Source organism: Carlito syrichta, unplaced genomic scaffold, assembly GCF_000164805.1.
Source record: "Carlito syrichta isolate Samal-C Ts95f unplaced genomic scaffold, Tarsius_syrichta-2.0.1 Scaffold305637, whole genome shotgun sequence".
NCBI lineage: Eukaryota > Metazoa > Chordata > Mammalia > Primates > Tarsiidae > Carlito > Carlito syrichta.
This window is the reverse complement of record NW_007249733.1, coordinates 772,426-778,425: the sequence shown is the minus strand read 5'-3', so window position 1 is coordinate 778,425 and position 6,000 is coordinate 772,426.

The window sequence follows — 6,000 nt, the reverse complement described above, 5'->3', positions numbered from 1 at the left end:
TGAGTGTGATGACAGGTGACAGCTATGGTGACTTTGTTCTCTACCTGTGTCTCTCTCTGGGGATGCCAAGGCAATCAGGAGAATATCTGGTGTCTCTGCCATTTGTCTGGCATCTGCTCACTCCAGGTGGACCCACTGGGTGCCAGTCTAGGTAACACATCCCTGGAGCCTACCGTCTTCCTGGGGAGACAGACCTGAAGCAAGGAGACAAGACAAGGTGTGCTCAGACGCCCTAGCTTGCATCGTGAATTGAGGAAGTCGGAGGAGAACAGGGTGGGGGGCTGGAGGAGAGGTGGGTGCTCTTTGCAGAAGGGGGTGGGTACTCTGTGGGAGGGGCAGAAGGAGAGGTGGGTGCTGTTTGGGGAGGGGGTGTGGGTGCTCTGTGGGAGAGGTGGGAGGGTGGATGCTCGTGGGGGGGGTGAGTGCTCTGTGGGAGGCTGGGTTCCTGCCCTGGAAGGAAGGGCACTTGCAGACATGTGCAGGGGACCCTGGAGGATGCCCCAGTCAGAAGACCTGGCAACACTGGGATTTTGCAGTGAGCAGAGGGAGCCTGGGGCAGTGGACCTACTAGGTGTTAATCCAGGTAACTGTACCAGGCTGTTTCTGGCCTAGTCCGGGCGTCTCTCTGGACAAGGGGCCTGTGGGCTCTGTCCCCTTTCCACATCCGCGTGCGGGCCCCACCAGGCGCATCCCTGCTACATGCGTCTCGCTCTGGCTGAGGTGATGAGAGACTGGCAGACAAGTCTTGTGATTCCGGCGTTTGGAGTCGACCGGGTGGACGGCAGCCAGGGAGGCAGCCGCTGGGGACAGGCAGGCCGGGCACCTTGGACAGCAGGTAGGGCGTGAGAAACAAAGTGGCAGAAGTGGGGCCGGGGCATCTGGATGAGGTGTGGGTCCTTCTGTCCCCTGCTTAACTCCCAGTTTAAACCTCATCCCTCCTTCAGGAGTGACTGCCCCTGAGCAAGGCCTGCTGCCGCCAGGAAATCTGCATTTAAGGAGTCCACAGAGGCGCTGGCAGGTCTGCCGCAGGACCACTGCGCCCGGCAGTCACATGTTGACTATGCTCTCACTTTGCCTATAGATGCCTGTCTGCTTGGGGGAAAGAAACCAAACCCAGCCTGCTTCTCACTGCATCATGTCTGGTAGCGCCCAGAGGCGCAGGGTGGGTGGTAGACCCAGATGGCACCGTCAGGGGTTTTCCTAGCAGGTAGGAAGTGCCAGGGTACTGGCAATGAGACGGGCAGCAGGACCAGAGACCAGCTGGGATGGGGTGGGGTGACGGGGACAGGGGCCCTGGAAGGAGGCAGGAATTGGGGTTCAGTGGGGGCTGGCAGTTGGGCTCTACAGAAGCAGCTGATGTTTGCTCCAGGCTCTTGGTTCCCTCGGAAGCCCCTTCTCGATACCCTCCTTGGGCGACCGGTTCTCCATCTGACTCCGCCGGGGGTGTGTTAAAAAACTCCAGCACCTGGTTCCCAGTGGCCTGGGAATTCCCGTCCCACAAGCCCACAGCTCGGCTCCTTCCTGTCAGTGCCACCGTCTCCACCTCCCCACCCCGGCCCAGGTGCGGGAGGGAGAAGGCTGTGCTGGCGTGGACGCGAAGCTCGTAGGGCAGGTGCTGTGACCCTCTGTTCAGTCAACACGGTCTGTTGGCCCCCTGGTGGGGATGAAAGACCATTGGACAGTTGGAAGGCTGCTCCTGTGTTTGATTTCTGCCGGACAGGACCTTCTGTGAGAGGATGGTGCATGTGGTGCGATTTCTGCATGATGTCAGAGTTCCGGGCACAACTACTCCTCGCATGAGATTTGTTTGCCGGCATCCTCAGAGGCAAGGCCTGTTGCAATCCTTTGGCTTCTGTTGAACTGGAATATCAGGACCGGGTTACCCAACACTGTGCCCAGTATCCTTGCAAGTACATGCGTGAACACACACACAGGCAAACAGGCACACACAGACACAGGCACAAACACACAGGCACACAGTGACACACACCACACATTGGCACACACAGACATACAGGCATACATACACACACACATGCACACACAGGCACAAACATACATACCTGCAGAGATACACAGGCACACACACATGTACACGGAGACATACACAGGCACACATTCATACACACACAAACACACATGCACACACACAGGCATATGTGCACATGCACATATGCATATAGGCAGGCACATGTGCATACACATAGATACCCACATATGCGCACACACACGTGCACACAGATACACACGCATGCGCACAGGTGCACACACATGCATGCATGCATACCTCCTGCTGCCTCCTGCATCTAAGAGGATGGTCCATCAGGCCCCACTGGCTTAGCTCCACCTGAGCAGTCCTTGAACGCACTTGGACTTTGCTACGGTCCCGGGACTCATCGTTCTCCCCCTCTTAGGGCACTGGGGAGCCAGCCAGGCATCTGTTGCCTCTTCTCACCTGACTGAGGCGTAAGGGGGCTGGGGCCAGCCATTCCAAGAGGCGCGGCCCTCTAGGCCTCTAGCTGGTGTCCACCGGGGGCCGGGCTCTGGGAGGGAGCTGCCCAGAGCAGGCCACTGGATAACTGGCTGCAGATGGCCTCTGCCAGGACAGGTCCCACATGAAAGCTCAGCCCCGCCAGCCCCATTTGCCACACACATGGAAGCGGCAGGGGCATTTGTGGGGCACCCTGGGGTCCTCAGTCACCCCAGGGACCTGCAGCCTGGAGCTCAAAGGTCTCTGGGCCACCTGGGACACTGTAGTGTCAGCTCCTGATGGCCCTGTCCATCCCCGGCTGGATCTTCCCGGACTGTCACCCCCCCCGACGCGCTGGGCTGCTCCCCAGGCCTCTAGATCCGCGTGCATCTTCACCACAGGTCCCTCGACACCTGCCAATCCCATCGGCCCTTCCAGGGCGCGCTCTGGGACACCCTCTGTGGGGCGGCTTCTGCGCGTTTCCCGGGAGGGCACTTGTGGCCTTCACCTCTGAGTGTCCGGTGCTCTGTGGGGACAGAGTGGGAGAAGGCTTGGTCACACAGCATGCAGCTGCTCTGTCCTTATGGGCACTTTGTCTGCTCAGAGCTGCTGGCTTCTGTGTTCACATGTCATCTTCATAACTGACTTGCGAGCTCATAGGAGGCACACCACGCCTGTCACCTTACACTGCATGGGCAGCCTGGCCCCTGCCCGTGTCCAGATGGCCACATCTGAGGATGGGGAGGAGGGATGGTGGGAGCTGGCTTCTTTCTGTTCCCTGATTTGCACCACGGGCTCCTCCAGCCAAGCCCATTTCTTCGCTGTCCCCAATCACATGGGCGGTCACACTGTTGGGAATGTGTGGAAGGAATAACAGTGGCAATTTGAGGTCTTTTGAAAGGCTGTGTATCCAAACACTTTTGATTGTGTTTACGCACCCACCATCCACGGGGGCTCTGTGGCTGGTGCTGGCGCTGGCAGGGCAGGCCTAAGGCATGAGGGAGGTGGGGTCGGGGCCCCACTGGCAGGCACTCTTCCACGCGTTCCTCCTACCTTTTGCTTCCGGCCATACTTAACATTGCACACTACAAAATTAAGCACAATTTAAAAATAAACGTCCAATTTAAGAGAGCGCTGGTGGTCTTAAGGTTTTCTCTTGGTGCCAACGAGATGGCGTAATGACTGTGATCAGAGGTATCCCAGAGGCATTTGCAACTGTTAGCTGTGATAACATCACGGCTGGGAAAATTATGGGCTTAGGAGTTGAGCAGACCGAGTTACAACCTGGCCTCTGGCTTCCCGGCTAAACAGTTGGCTGAGGGCATAACAGTTACTATGAGCCTGAGAAATAAAACAAGCACACGGAAAGCCCCAGCGCGGGCTGGGCACGCCTTCTCCCTCCCTTGACCTGAGCAGGCCGGGCCGGGAGGACACCACCGTGTGTCTCGGGCGGGTCTTCACAACCAGCACGGCTTGGAGTTGCACCTGCCAGGGGAGGGTGGTGCCAGGCACGCGGGTGACCCGAGGCTTCCCAGGAGCCGGAGTAAAAAAGCAGAAAGAAAAGGTGCAGTTAATGTAATACTACACTTCAGTTAACCCAGTGGATTTTAAAATTTGTTTTTTCATGTCGTCAATGAAAAGTATTCCTGAGATAGCCTGTGTTTATTATTTTCGTGCTGAGTCTTTTGCGCACACAGCACGTCTCAGCCCAGGCCACCCAGGGTCATGTGGGGTTGTGTTGTGGTCGCAGAGCTGGGGGTGTGAGCCCCTCACCAGGGGCGACAGGAGGCTCCACTAACCTGGGGCTCGGCACTGAGGCTTTAAGAGGCAGCGGATGGAACGGAGCAAAGAGATGTGCTGGTCAGGGTTGTGATGAGGTGGTGGAAGCCTAGTCTGTCCCGAGTGGACACGCGGGGACTGAGCGCCCGGGCAGGCGGTTCCTCTCCTACTGAAGATCATGAGGTGGGAGGGCCTGGACCAAGGCCGGATGGGACATCATGGCAGGGGGTTTGGTATGGGGGAGGGGCCGGGTCAACACAGGATGACCTAGGGAGGTTAGGATGGACCGTCCCAGGAAGGGGCTTGCTGCAGAGGTTAGGTCGGGACATCACGGGAGGGGGCTTGACTCGGAGGTAAGGATGGGCCATCATAAGAGGGGCCTTGATGCAAACATTAGGACAGGACATCATGGGAGGGGACTTGACGTGGGGGTTAGGACGGGTCATCCCAGGAGGGAACTTGATGCAGAGATCAGGATGGGCCATCACGGGAGGGAGCTTAACATGGTTAGGACGGGCCATTCCGGGCGAGGCTTGACGTGGGGGTTAGGACGGGACATCATGGGAGGGGGCTTGGCCAGCCTCCACAGCCTCCTTTTCTCTCCTGCCTGGTCTGGCCACCTCTCCTTCTTGCCAGGTGTCTTTGCCGCCTCCTCTACCCACCTCTCACCCTGCGCCATGCTCCTCTGGGCTTGTCCTGGACCTTCTCGCTGCCGCCTGTCGCCATCTTCTCAGGGCCCGTCTTGCATTCCGTCCCCAGCCCCGAGAGACTCCAGAACTGGAGACCTGTGCCTGGAGTCTGGATTCTCCTCTACAGGCCATGGGTGCTGCCCCCTCCCTCCTCCTGCTCTGCCGCCTCCCCTGCTCTCTCCGTGCTCAAGTTAGAGATGAGGGAAGACCTTAAGGAGGCCCTCATCACTTCCAGGCCACCGCCACACCTCGCCATCCCTCTCCCACATATCCATGGAGTGCCAGGAGGACTCGCATGCCTGAATGGCTGCAGCTGCGCCCTCTGTCGCTCCCGCCTCTAGGTCGCCCCCAACCCAGTCTGTTCTCTGTCCTGCAGTCGGCACAGTTTCCTAAGGCTGAGATTCCACTGGGAATATTCTTTTTTTTTCTTGAGTCAGCTCTCGTTCTGTCACCCAGGCTAGAGGGCAGTGGTGCAAGCACAGTTCGACCTCCTGCCTCAGCCTCCCAAGTAGCTGGGACGACAGGTGTGCACAACTATGCCCTGCTAATTTTTTGATTTTGGTAGAGATGAAGTCTTGTCGTGCTGCCCAGGTTGGTCTCAAACTCCTGGGCTCAGGAAATCCTCCTGTCTTGGCCTCCCAAAGTGCTAAGATTATGGGATTATGGGAGTGAGCCATACCCAGCCCCACTTGGTAACTTGCTTGCATAAAACTCCTCCCCTTCTCACCACTGTTCCTGGATGAAATCCACGGTCATGCGTGTCCCCTGCCTGGCTCTGAGGTCCCACCTCTCTCCCTGCACACCCTTGTCCTCTCTAGTGGGTTGAATGGTGTCCCCCAAATTCATGTCCACCCAGAATCTTAGGATATGGCCTTACTTGGCAACTGGGTCTTGGCAGATCTAATTAGTTGAGGACTGAGAGGCGGTTAGGCTGCGTGTAACTAAATGACCAGAGTCCTTGTAAGAAGGGAAACTGTAGGGAGAAGGCCACACGGAGACTGAGTGCCAAGGTGGAGTGACAGAGTGCTAAGGTGGAGTGACAGAGTGCCAAGGTGGAGTGAC